This window comes from Pseudopodoces humilis, chromosome 11 (assembly GCF_049639895.1).
Source record: "Pseudopodoces humilis isolate 2021_Gansu_Grassland_sample_001 chromosome 11, ASM4963989v1, whole genome shotgun sequence".
In the NCBI taxonomy this organism is placed as follows: Eukaryota; Metazoa; Chordata; class Aves; order Passeriformes; family Paridae; genus Pseudopodoces; species Pseudopodoces humilis.
Genome location: NC_142210.1, coordinates 8,682,206 through 8,696,481, shown reverse-complemented (window position 1 = coordinate 8,696,481; position 14,276 = coordinate 8,682,206). Strand labels below are relative to the sequence as shown.

General features: G+C 47.0%; 1 long non-coding RNA gene across 1 annotated transcript; it reads left to right on the top strand.

Annotated features, from left to right (window-relative positions):
• The first annotated feature begins 2,140 nt into the window (after window positions 1-2,140).
• Window positions 2,141-8,500, top strand: LOC148183592 (uncharacterized). Its single transcript, XR_015773489.1, has 4 exons — window positions 2,141-2,663; window positions 3,164-5,252; window positions 5,536-5,837; window positions 8,369-8,500. It is a non-coding gene; the product is annotated as an uncharacterized LOC148183592 (long non-coding RNA).
• Window positions 8,501-14,276: the final 5,776 nt, after the last annotated feature.

Below are 14,276 nucleotides of genomic sequence, written 5' to 3'. Positions count from 1 at the left end.
AATACTTAAATCAGGGATGTGCAGAGTTTGTTCCAAACAAGGCCAGTTCCTCTGGCTGTGTCTTCCACACCAGCTCCCACTGGGGCTGAGCCAGCCCCTGAGAGCCCAGGGTGGGCTCATGGCTCAGTGGCTGAGCATGCAGACCCCAGCCTGGGTGCCCACAGCTCTCCCTGCCCAGGCCCTTCCAGCCTGGTCTTGTTTGTAGTTCACAGAGAGCAGCTCTGGGCAGCTGTCAGCTCGCTGGGCAGCTGGGGGAGGAAATGAGAACATTATTATTCTTTTAAAGAAACGTCCAGGACAGTTCCTTGGTGAAATATTAGCTATGGAAAATATCAAGTAACTTTCCTACCTTCCAGGCACGTATTGGAGCATTTGGAGATGGGAAAAAGTAAAAGTACGGTGAAACCAGCAGCTTTAGGGGAAAGCTGCCACAGAGTGCAGATTATCAGGCCAAGAGAGTACTGAGTGGTTTCAAGGCAGAACGGTGAAGGGCTCATCTGGGAGAGCCTCCTAGTCAGTAAGTGGTGTGTGTATTTCACACTACAGCCTCAAGACGCGAAACCCCAAGCAGTTCTGGCTCATGGCACTGCGGGAGGAGGTGCTGCTGCCCCTCACGGAAGCTGTACCCAACAGAGGTTTGGGATCAGCCCTGGGCATGTCCCATGCCTTCAAGAGCATCTGAGGCACAGTCAGGTGGGAGTCAGAGTAATGAGTTCCCTTTAAGCTGGGAATCATAGCCTACACTAGATATTTGCATGGTTTGTAATGTTTCATTGAGTTGACAATGTACAGGTATTTTTAGAAAAGTCTCCATAATGCAAAAGTGCAATCATAATTATTGACATGTCTGTCCAGGCTGAGGTTTTTTTCATAACTCACTAGAGCATCTTGAAGTTCTCAGTATAAGCATCTCATCATGAACAGCATCATGTTTCCTTTTTTCCAATTAACTACACCCCATCTTACAGAAGCTGCATTTTTGGTGGGCTTTTTAAGCTGTGCTCCCCATGTGCTGCCTCAGCCATATAGTCACTTTTTGTTAGGGATAGCTGTGAGTGTGTTACTTACATTGTGATACATTTCTGTGACCTGCAAATGCCATGTGATGTTCCCTGTAGCTCTCGGTCATGGGGTAGATGTCATCGCACAAATTGCCTGTGGTGAGATACCTTATAGCTACAGGGCTTCAAATATACTCATGCTTAACATACGGGGTGTTTTGCTTGAGAAAAAGTGAGGTAAGAAATTATTATTATTGTTATTAAAAATAATTTTAGGATGTATTTTGTGCTTGGGGGTGCTCTGTGATTGTGATGATCTCTCCCATGACTGAGGGCTTGTTTTCATTTGAAAGCTATCGCAAGGTCTGTGCAGGTAACTTCTGGCCCAGTTGCAAGCTCCTCATTATGAAAATCTCCAGCTGAGCATAAAGATTCTCTTGCATGAGGCATGGGTTTGTAGTCTGTAGCATATGTTGTGCTTGCAGGGGGCTGGCATAAAAGAGCCTAATTCTGATTACTCTGCACTAACTTGAGGAGCCATTTAAAGGGACAGAAACCCAAAGCCTTGGAAATTCAACACGGAGACCCAAAGTGCCCTCTTAGAAGTCTGAAATGTTTCTGTAGCCGAACTTCATGCCAGCCCAGTCCAAAACCATAGCCAAGGTTTCCAGATGTGACTCACTTATCTTGGTGTTTTGATTTCGCATTTTCAGGTTAGCCTTGTTTTTCAAAAGTATTGAGCATCCCCTGCTGGAATTCAGACCCCTTTCAGAAACCTCGAATGCTCAAAATCAAAGCTTCCTTTAATACGGGTCAGGTGGGATTTTCTGCTTTCATGTGGGAGTTAAGGCACAGTCAGGCAAATGGTCCTTGCAAAAGGAAAAGGATGCTTCACAGATGTTAATAAGTTAAACAATTACCTTTTAACAGACTAATCAGATAACTCGGTGCCATCATTACCTAATGAGATGTTGAAACCTGAGAATGCTTTACACATATAATTGATTTTTGCCATCTTGCTTTGTTTCTGGGAGGTTGTGGAGCTCGCTCCCCACAACTGCCCCGTTGTGAGAAGTCCCCACCCGGCCGTGGTTAAAAGGGAGCGTTTAATGAGCCATGAGAGGAAGGCGAGGTCTCACTCAGGCAGAGAGAGCAGCCAGGCTCGCTGCCCGTCCGAGCGCTGTGCCCCAAGGCAGCCCCTGCCCCGTGTCCCCCTCGCACTCAGCTGCAGCACTTCCCACCTCACTGGCAAGGACACAGCACCCCTGCAGACTCGTAGTTGCCCTGCTGGGCTCTTGTAGCAAGCTGCCGGGGGACAGTGGCTGTGCTCGGAAGAGCTCTGTGCAGAGGAGCCGTGCTCCGGCCGCCGCTCACGGTGCGCCACACGAGGCGGCTCCGTGAGGGACGGCGGGCCCGGCCCAGCCCGGCAGGAGCACCGCGCCCGCCCGGGGCAGGCCCCTCAGTGCTGCTCTGCGCTCCCTCGGAGCTCTGCCCGCAAAGGCAGCGCCCCAGCCCTGCTAGTCACGGGAAAAACCCGCCTAGGTGGGCTCTGGTTCGGGGGCACACCCGCCTGCTGGCAGCCTCCCGCACGGGTGTCCCAACACCAGCTCACCCTTGGCCTTCAGAAGGGCTCAGGAATAGCCGGTTTTGGCTGTGCAATAGGTAAGATTGCACAGCCACACTTTTCAGAATAAGGATGGGGGTTTTTCGGCATTTTTATCTTTGGGAACGTACCAAAACGGGCCTCCAGGTTCCTCTGTTGGGCTACAGAGTGCTGCCGGAGCAGAGGAAGGGGAGGTGCTCCAAACAGCCCTGGAATGAATCTAGTCGGTGAATAATTAGCTGATTGCCCTGGTGAAAGCCTAAGGCACTGCTGCAGAAATTGGTAGAAGCTCCTGCACCTGCCTTCACTGTGGCAGCTGAGCTCTGGCGAGGAGCCCAGACTGGCCCGAGGGTGGGTGAGCACAGGCTGGGCACTGGGGCTGAGAGCAGCACCCTCCCCAGGCAGTGCATGGCCAGGAAACTGCGTTAAACACAGAGATGACCAGCAAACTTGAGAGGCTGGGACTTGTCTAATTATCAGAACATTCCCAATTTCTGCTGCAAAATCTACTTTGTCAAATCCTTTTCTCACAAGGATGCGTTTCTTTACATGTTTGCAGATGAATTGTGTCCAAAGCAAGATGTGACCTGGCCTGGCAGAGCAGCACCTGTGGGGACACTGATGTGGCTTTCAGCATGCCAGGACCAGGTGAGGAAGGACCTTGCAGACTTGCATGTCCCACTGCATTCAAGCCGTTATTTGAGCACTCAGAAGAAAATGCATTCAAGTTCAGTATCAATCTTAAACCTCCTGCTGAGCCTCAGGCAATGGGATAAGCCAAGTAAAGCATAGGGATAATTTAAATGCATAAAGGTCTAAATGTCTCAACTTTGAGAAGAATTAAAGGGGAGAAATGAAAATTGAGAAAAAATATGTTTGCTTCTTAAATTTACTGTTTAGCTCTTACTTTACCATTTAAATAGAGAAGCCACTGAGAGAAAGCCAATATGGGATCAAATTTAGACATGAAACCTATTCAGATGTACAGAAGGAAAATGATCAGAAGTGTGTCAGCAAAACAAAATCAGCACACGAAAAAATCTTCTTGTTAATTTTTAAATCCACTGAAATATTCTTTTTTACCTCCTTAAGTTGTACAGCCAGATTCAGAAGAGATTCATGGTCTTTTGTACCTCAGTGAAGAATAAAACATATCAAAGTCAGAAATCTAGCAAGGACTTGGGGCACAGTGATGTTTTTGCACAGTGAGACTTGGAAGGGCTTGGCACTGACTCCGACCAGAGCTGCTGTTATGCTTTTGCCTGGTAATTTTTTATAGGATGCATATATCCAGTGCTGCTGATATTCAAGGCTGACTAACAGCAAACCTTCCTGCAGACTCCAGCCCTGACAGAGATCTGGGCTTCAGGTTTGCTGCTGGGATGATGGACCTGTGAGCTGTTCTGTTCCCCAAGATTTCCTGTTGGGGCAGATGGGCTGCTGTGCTTCTCCCCCATCCTGTCCCAGCGAGGCTGGAGATGCAGTGTCAATACTTGTGCTCTGCTGATTTGGTTTAGTCCCAGAAAAGGGAGGCTCTGTCTTTTTGCACAGGGATTCCTGTGCCACTGGGAGGCAGGACACACCTCCAGCTGCAGCATGTCACAGAAAACATCCACATACCCGCTGCTGATGGATTTTCCAGGACAAAATGTTGTGATACACTAAAAAAAAAATATTGTACTAGAGTAGAAATGAGTCCTTTTTGATTTTTTTTATCTCTCTAACCTCAGGGGAGCAAGAGGGATTTGGCAAGAGAGACAGCTACAAGAACTGTTCAGCAGTGGTGGTGGCTGTGCAGGTGCTGTTTCCTGCTGGTGGCAGTTTTCATCCTGTCCCTTTCCGGCTGCCCCTGCAGCAGCCGTGCACACACAGCTGCTGCGTGTCACCGTGCTGGGCAGGACCACGATAAAGAGCTGATCTCCCCAGGGTTTGGATGAAGATGCTCCACAAGGTTTCTGTTTTCAGGTTTTCTGCTGCAGTGCTATTTGGTATGCAGTTTGGACAGTCCACAGGGGCAGAGCACATCCACCAGCAGCCACACAGTGGTATTGCTGTGGGGCTCCTAGCAGAGAGCTTCAGATATGACTGATGGTGAAAACAATTTTACCTGGGTCCATATCCTACCAAGGACAACTTGCCAAAGCATTTCAGGAGTGAGGAATTGCCCTTTCTGTTAAAAGACTTGAAGTGTTTTACAGCAAAACCCTCAGAGTTACAGGTTTCTGCAGTAGGCTCAGGAAGGCACACTGAAGATACTCATCAAAATCTGCAGCCTGCAAGTGTGTCACGGCTAAACCCAGCATGTTTCCTACCCATGGCACACAGAGCAGCAGCATCCAGGAGCTGGCAGGCTAAGCACAAGTCTTGGACCCCATTAAATTTACAAAAAACAAGGTTGGGTGCATGAAGCTCTTTCTGCTTTCAGGGAACATGCTGGTCAGCCCAGTGGCAAAGGCAGCTTTGCCAGGTTTTCACTGTCCAAAACTCCACAGTCGCTTTCAGCAGGGGCAGATGTACAAGGTTACAAGACAAAAGCCATTTCCTCAGATGTTTCTGGTGCATCAAGAGGTCTATGCCTGCTCCAGTCTGGTTCCAGAGGAGCAGTAGGCATGGGATGAGAGGAGCAGATGTCTTCAGCTACAGCTGGGGTAAGCTAATTGCTGAGTTGGTACGTGTCCCCTGCCCAGCCAAACCTGCCAGCTGTGGGATCAGCAGCAATATTGTTACACATGGGTGCTGTCACTGCTCTAGTGCCTGATCTGCTTGCTGGAGAAATAGACCCTTCCTTAATGCTCCCCGCACATTATCCCCAGCACAGGGGCACCTACACTGTTATTTAAGCCTGGGTCCAAGCCCAAGAAAAATGCATGGGTGCCGTGGGCTTCATCTGCAGCCTGAGAACTCACGTTTGTTTCCCCTCTCTGCCTGCAGCCTGAACCCTGCAGGGCCCTCTGGAGAGGTTCCCGGGAGGTGACAGCAGGGCTGATGCTGGGCAGCAGCACCTCCCCGTGGACCCGATGGCTTCCTCAGGACAGCCCTTCTGACACCTCAGGAAAAACAAAGACTGAGTCATCTCATGTTTGAAGCATCTCATAACGGCTTTTTTTTTTCCCCGTGCCTCCAGCAGCAGAGTAGGGAAAGGCACACAGATGAAATGGGTTGTTTTTTTCCTCTCTCACTTACTTCTGAGTCACTGTTGAGCTATTGGGAAGTGAAGGGCCTCAAAACAAAAGGTATGTTAAATTATTTCCCTGTTGACTTTTTGGCATTCTAAGTTCTGTACTTTGAAGTAGGTTTTGGGGAGCAGGAGGACTGCTCCACAGGCTTTTGCATCTTAGTGCCAGAAGAAAGATGGCTTCAGGGACTGGGTGATGAGAGAAGTGCGGGGGATTGTGTTTCTCTTCCTAATGCAAGAATCATGCCTGCTCTGTCTCTCGTTACACTGCTGGGTGCTGCCAGTGCTCCAATGAGCCTCCCTGGGCACCCAGAGGGGGCCCAGCCTCTGCTGCAGCCTTCCAGGAGAGCTGTGATGTACCTGCTTGTCCATCACAGCTGCTGGCATGTGTTGTTAATAGCCGGGTTCTTGCACTGTATCAGATCCCATTTAGAAACTTAATTTTCCTGAGAGAAACTGGTAATTCTGGAATTGAAATTCCAGATACACAGAGCTAAAAAGTGTAAATCACCACGTGTTAGGGACAAGATGAATTGCTGCCCAGTAAAGGCTGAGCCTCTCTCTGTGCAATGGAGATGACCACTGGGGCATGGAGATGACCACTTTTTTGGGAAAGGCAAAGGGCTCTGTCCTCCTCAGCGGTGCGGAGAAAACCAAGCGGCAGGCGAGGGGCGGGCGGGTTTCTTCTGGGACCGCGCTCCCGTGTTGACAGTGATTTGTGCGGTGGGGAAAGGCCAGCGCTGCTCTGAAACGCGAGCCCCGAATAAATAAATCATGGCCTTCCCTTGGCAACTCGACAGCACGGGCTCTGGCCCGTCCTGGGTGTGCGGGGAGGGCCTCCCACTGTCCAGGAGCTTTTAAGGGCAGGGTCTGCCCGCGGCCGGCTGAGGAGCCGCTCTGCAGGGCAGGGGACCATGGAGGGGAACACGCACCTCCTGCAGATCATCCGCAAGATGCGCTCCCAAATCAACAGGCTGGAGAGGGAGAACAGGGCCCTGAAAGGAGAGCTGCAGGGCTGCGGGCAGAGAGCTGTGCCGGCAGCGGGAGGTGGGAACGGCGGTGCCATCGCCTTTGATGGGGAGGGAGCGGCTGCAGCCGCAGCATCCCCGCAGGGCCCGGCGCCGCTGGAGCAGACAGGTACCGAGCGGTGCGGGAGCAGACAGACAGACAGACAGGTACCGAGCGGTGCGGGAGCAGACAGACAGACAGACAGGTACCGAGCGGTGCGGGAGCAGACAGACAGACAGACAGACAGACAGGTACCGAGCAGCGAACTGGGCTGGCCTCGGCCCCCCAGGCACTGCCCGAGCGGGAGGTGCCAGCCCGGCTGGGGCCGGCCCGTGGGCAATGGGCATGAGCTGCTAGATGCTGGCTGGCCAACTCCGTGGAAGCGGTCTGGCCTCTCTCTAGGCTTCTGAGGGTGCATCCCTGCCAGCTGAGCTTAGTGGAGTATTTTGCTTCTGCCCAAACAAAAGATTCAACTCAAAGTGTTCATTTTGCTTAAGCAGAATTTAACTTTCTGCTTTGGGTTTTCACAGGCATGGACTCTCCTCCACATGTCTGTCCCCTTTCTGTTCCAGGCAGAAAAGGGCCAACACTTGTAACTATGCCATAACCCCTCCTGCCTTATTACTCAAAGAGGAGAAAAATGCTTTTTTTTACAGATTACAAATAATAACAAAGAATGATGGGTTGGCTGCATACATCATGCCAGATGTGCAGTTTATTTTTGCAGATAATGCAGTATGCTCTTGCTGAGGCAGAGAGGGGTCAACATATAGGAATACATTCTCTTCACAATTTTATCAGAGAAGAAAAACGGAAATGTTCCTCAGTTATAGAAGTCTGGAGGAATTACTGAAGCAGGAATCAGAGCAAAATGTTGCTTGGTGAGAAGTATTGGAGAAATGGCCCCACAGGTTTTCATGGAGCCAAATCTGTGTGAAGGAATGAGAGGCTGACAAGCACGAGTGGATTTTCGTGCAGCCAGAGGGGTGCTGTGATGGAAGTGGTTGTTGCCAATCCCACTGACCCAGTGGTCAGGTTACCAGCCTGAAGGTCTCAGGCAGGGGCTGCTGGTGGCTAGGGATGTCATCAGTTTGAGAACAGCTCCATGGGGCAAGGGGGAAAGCTGTGGAAAGTGATTTCTAACCCTGTGGCTCTGCCTCTCAGCTGTACCACATCCAAAATGTGTTTGAGCCCCAAAAAAGTGATTAAAAATAGAATGGTAGATCATTTGGGGTTGGAAGGGACCTTAAACATCATCTAGTTAAAACACCCCTGCTATGGGTAGGGACACCTTTCACTAGACCAGATTGCTCAAAGACTCATCCATCCTGGCCTTGAATGCCTCCAGGGATGGGGCATCCATAGCTTCCCTGGGCAACCTGTGCCAGTGTTTCACCTCCTGAAATCTCATGTCCTCTCTTTTAGCTTAAAACTGTTCTCCCTGGTTCTATCACTATCTGCCTGTGTAAAAAGTTGCTCTCCAAAAATACATTGAGGATATCTGAATTGTCATTACTATTAATAGTTGTATTATTAGTATTAGTATTGTTTTTATCTCTGCTTTTTTTCTCTGCTCCTCAGATACTGCCATGACTGTGAGACGCTACCCCGCTGTCTCCCCAGCTCCTGCTCCTTCCAGCACAAGGTCCCATGGGGCTGGCAGGAAGCCTTCAAGCAATGGGCTCCCGGAGGTGCCAGGCAGTGCCCAGCCACCAGCCCCTCCTGCTCCAGCACAGCTCAGCAGGGAAGAGGAGAAAGGGCTTGAAAAATCACCAGCCTGTTGTCTCTCCTACAGCCACTCCAGCAACATGAAGCCGTTTCAGGAGCATGTCTATAAGTGCCAGTAGGTTTGGTTTGCATTCACAGCACCACCTGCCTGGGCTGGTCACAGGTTTCACCTAATAAGAGACATGGACTTTGCTGTGGGGCTTAGTATGTTATCAGCAGAACAACTGTTTGAATGTAGATGGGCCCTGAGCAGACTGGAGACCTCTTCTGAGGAAGCTGTGCTTTTCCTCCCTGCACTGCATGAGGTTTGGCAATGGTAGCAGGTTAAATTTGTTACAGAAAGGAGAGGCTGAGGGAGACAGCAGGGTTGAAATCTTTGCTCTGTTAAAGCCAGGCAGAGTTTTGCAGATTGATGTGGTATCCTGACAAGCTAAGCTTGAAAGGGATTTTTAAACTTTGAACAAAAAGCACTGAAATACCAAGGAATTCCGCACTATGCCTTTAGAAGTGTGATTACTGTGGCCCATGGATTTAGATGTACTGTATCATATTTCCTCTGTAACTGAAGCATTACAAGTTAATGCTTTCAGCCTTGAAAGAAGTAGTCAGCTTTAGTAGTCAGAAAAAAGTAGTCAGGACAGCTTCTAAATTAAGTGAAATGGCTGCTGGACCAGCCCTGAGTGTCTCTGCTCCTTGCTGAGAAGCTCTCCAGCACAGGACAACAACCACAGGTAGAACCAGCAGTAATGAGACTGTGATATGATAGCCCAGCCACATCCTGTTGCTGATACATCTACCTTGGCAATTCATGCTGATTCCTGGGTTTAGCCCAATCATGCTGTGCTCAAAAGAAAAATAATCCAAATGGCCTCAAAGCATGTGTTTGAGCAGGGAGAAGTCCAAGGCTCTGCTTGCCTGCCCTTGCATGTCCTGGATCAGGACTTCAGCAGCTGTCCCAGGGGCTGACACCTGCTGTGGGTTCTGTCACCTGTGTGGAGGTACCTGTGCATGGCACATCACAACAGCTTTTATTCTGTCCCCCTAAAGGGGCAGCCCAGCCCCCTGCACTCCCTCTGCAAAGCTGATTTTGGGCCCAGCTCCCCTCTGAGAGGCTGCAAGGAACAAGAAGGTCAAGCTTTCAGAGGCACCTGGATTTTCTTGTAAGGACTTTTCAGGGTCAGATGTTTTACAGCAGTTAGACACCTAAATTTAGTCCCTGGCAGGGAACCCGTATAGTTTTGCAAAGCACCCTGGCCCTGTAACTGGATTTCTTTGCATGCTGCACTGTGTGCAGGGCACTCCAGGCTCTCAGTGCACATGAACATGTCAGGGCTGTGCCCTGGAGCCAGCTCACGTGGAAGGTGTGCGTGGTAGGAGCACGGGCAGCATGCAGGCATGGGATGGCAATGGCAAATACTGCTGCTTGCTCATGAGAGGAAAGAGCTTTCAAAGCAATCAAAATAGCAGCACAGATCTGTTACATCGAATGCCTGGGGACCTAGCAGGTGCCCCGTGGCCAAACGACAGCGCTGGTGATTTTATCGCTGTCATTAGAGCTGCCTTGTCAAGCTGAACAGTGACTCATGTGCACTCGCTGCTGGCTGCTTTAGGAGGAGAAGTGGCTGTGGAAAGAGCTTTTCATCTAACCCCCTTGGCAGGCTGGTTGATATCCTGAAGCACAAAGCTTTGTGCTTCTTACACCAAAAAACATTTCATATCTTTTATGGTCTCAATGGTGGATGCTTCCATTATATACTCAAATGTCTGACACAGACACCAATCTTAGTTAGCTTTTCACTAGTAAGGTAATTTCTAGCAATTAGTTCAGCAAGCTTATTACGCTTAATTTTTTACAAGGATGACATTTTTGCTTTCCAGCATGCTGCTTCATGTCAGATTTTCCTGTTCTTTGTTTACTGTAGCTTCCTCACATTTTGCTCCAAAGCTATAATCCTGTATGTGATATGAATATTTTTGCTTTAAAATTAACTCTGTAGAAGTATCATCTTGAATTTATATAGAGTGCAGTTGCATTCAAGTAATAAAAGCCCATTACTGCTAACAAATCATCTCTAATTTGCATGTCTAAAATATTTAAATTCATATATGCTAAAGTATTATTTCTACCAAGGGATTCCCACTGTGTTTGGTAAATGGAAAAAATCATTAAATATTTAAATACAGGATAAGAGAGGCTGAGAACTCTTTTCAGGGCTATTATACTAAAATTACTGAAGGGTCTCTGTGGGTGCACATGCACCCCCAGGGTTCTGTGAACACACAGCTTTGTACACACAGGTCAGGCATTGATAGGGAGATGTGAGACTCAGTGGAAAAAGGCAAATGCTTCCAGCAGAGAAGACCATGCTTGGTCCTTTGGGATGACCATGTGAATGCATGAAATCCTGCCTCCAGTAGGATGCAAGGGTTGAAAGCTTTTGCTTTTTTGCTCATTGGGTTGGTATTCTGGTTTTTGTTTATTTTTTTACTTTCTCTGCGTGTTTTATGCATTTGTAATCCTCATAATGATTTCTCACTTTTTCTTCAGGGGTAAAGTGAAGGCGGTGAGTTTCCTCTTACCAATGGATATGTCATCATTTGCTGAAAAGCAAGGTTCTCTCAAAAGCCCACAAAATCAGAGCACAAAACATCTAATGACCATCACTGAAAAGGATATGTGAGCTGGTTAATTTTTAAAGGCCCATTGATTCCTGAGATAAATTGGCCTTTAGTGATAGCTGTGTGTCAGGTTCCTCTCCTGCAAAACGTTTTGGCAGGATGCCCACAGAGCATCACCCAGCCGTGTTTCGGGTCACTGGCCTGATGTTCAGCATGGAAATGGAAGCCACAACAAAGCCCAGACACTGTGATGTGACCACACAAAGCAAAGGTGCCTCCACAAAGTGCTTCTGTGCAATGTGTCTCAGATCCTTACCTCAGGACTGATGTGAACAGGGTGTTGAAGCTGGGTTTGGTGTGTTTATCACAAAAAGCAGAAACCGTGTCAGCACTTGAGTTTGCTGATTCCCTTGACAGAAAGGTGTCTGATGCAAATGACAAAAGAACTATCAAAGAGCCTGTGAGGTTTTCTGTGTCGGTGAAACTTCCAAGTTTCACTAATACAGCAAAATTAAGGAGATGCTACAGGGTCAGTTAATGTTGCTCTGAATTTCTGCAAAGCCTGGCCAAATGTCCATTTGGGGTTCACTTCTAACAGAGCACAGGGGAGACTAAGTACTTATTGGTATGAAAACATGACTACAAGTCTGCTTCTCACTTGTGCTCATCCAGCTGGAGTCTAAAGGCTGGACACCAAGCCAAAATAGGAAGAATTGTGAATATCAGAATATTTTAGGAATGGCTTCTCAGCACAGCTCGGACAAAAATTATTAGCAGAAATTCAGCAAGCAAGTGCAACATAACTGTGAGACAGAACTACAGACAGCTTGTAAAAAATGAGCAGTGCTTGTTAATCTGCTCATGTAAGTGAAGACAACATTCCATGTTTATTTTGATTACAACTATTTATGGAATCAAAATACTGCACACTGCTATTTCTTTCTGTACAGGAAGCACTGATGATTGAATATTGTATAGAGAATACATGAAGAGTAGATGTTTGTACAAATAACTTTAAGGAAGATTTTCATCTCATTGTCTACTCTTAAAGTCTTGAGTTTTCTAAGGTGGAGGCAGAGACTTAGTAGGAAAAAATCCCCTCTGGATTTTCCATGATGTTGTATACTTCTATGAAATTGTGTGTTTCTTTTTTCATTTTGAATTTCACCATAGATTTTATATTCAAGTATAGTTTTAATATATTCTCACTATTGAAAATAATTTCAATTTCACTGCTGTTTTATTTGTGCATTTTTATGTTCAGCTTGGATTCATACAGAATTGCATTGTAACGTCAGAAGTAATGAATTAATACAAACGAGGTTCCAGTTTGGAAAGTTTACTAAACAGCCCATTTTAGAAGGCTTTACAGGGAAATGCTTTATAAATGTTTTAAGGAAAGCATCATTTGTGGGAATTAAACACTGCATATATGTTCAATTAAGCACCTAAATCCAGTTATTTTTACTTAGGAAAGTAACAAAAGTTTTTGAAATATCTTGCCCAGGACCTTTAAGGTACCCAGACTTTTACAGTTAACGGGATTTGGGAATCCATATGCTTCAGAAAGCTTTCAAAAGTCTCAACTTTTAATTTTCCTAACCCTCAGCTTCCATGAAGCAGTGCTGGGAATTCTCCCACCCTTTTTGTGTCAATTCACTGTAGATATGTGACTGACACAAAGACTGAGCACTTTCTTAGGCCAAGAGGAAAAAGAGAATAGGAAAGGTGGAAAGGAAAAGAGGGACAGGAATCAAAGTAGTCATTGACAAATGGCAGTCAGTGTATTAATGAAAAGATTTATTTTTGAATTGTATTTCTGCAGTCTTTAGCAGTGCCTACAGATTTAAGAACACATGATGATGCACAGGCACATTAATTTTTAGAAGCAGTTGTGCAGATTTGACCCAGCTCTGCAACTCCAGGAGAACCAGATTGTAGCAGATGCCACAGAGAAACCACTGAGCACACTATTTTTACCACAGTACAGCATGAAGTACCTTACCATGGAGCACTTACTGGCAATTAAAACATTCCAATATTAAACACCCATAGATTTTTCAGTGCAAGAAGGGCAGGTTTAAGCAAAGCAAGTGTTAAAGGACAGAGAGATGCTGGCAGCAATTAAGCCATGGTCCTTTTCTTTCTTCTTCCCAAGATGATCCATACAAGTTCAGAGGAGTTCTGGGCTTCTGCCTAAAACTCTGTAGCATATCTATATTAAACCTCAGAATATATACCAAACCCTATACACTGGTGGCCAGGCTGGCTGGACCATTTCCAAATGGAAATTCTCTTTTTCAGAGTGGTCAGTGATGTTCAGCCACACAGGTGTGGGACTGTAAGAGCACCAGAGACAGCAAGAGCTTCCCTGCTGCATTCACACTGGCCACTGAGAGATGTAAACTCCTGTGTCACACTTGTGCTTGGAACTAAAGAGGCTTTAGATGTCCACAGCCAAAAATGAGAATCCTCCACTGCCATTTGTTAGATGACATGTTCTCCATTCCATCAGCAAGATTAGTCCAGAGTACTGAAACACATCTCTAGGCTGGAGACACGAAAGTCTGCTCAGAGTTCCTTCTTAACTTCAATCACTGGGATAGTGCTGATTTAACTGTTACTTCATTTTTACATCATTGTGAGTGAGAGAAACTGGGTATTCTCATTCTTCAGGAAAGTCGTTAAAGCTGCGGTTGTACTACAGGAGCACTGGGAGGATGGGGAGGAGCTACCAAAAGCAAAGGTGACATTTAGGTGGTGTGTCTGAGGGTAGCAGAGTTTGAAATCTTGATACCCAGCCTAACAATTATAACCCTTAGACACAGCATCAACATACAGTAGATCTCTCCCTTGCCAAAATAATGAATACTTAGATGACAAAATCCAAATAATTGAGTAAAGCTTTCCACTCATAAAATTGGACTCCCTGAATGGTGCTGCTCAGCTGTATGGTGGAAGGTCCTTTTGTTACAGGGTGTGCCTGCAACAGAATTTCGTCAATCAGGAGTACAGTCCTGAGGGAATTTCCTGCTCAAACCCACTTACCATACTTTATTTCTCACTGTAGCGGTCTCACAGCACACAAATGGATCTCTTCTGGATGAAGCTGTCAGAGGATGTGCTTCTGAGGTGCTCCAAA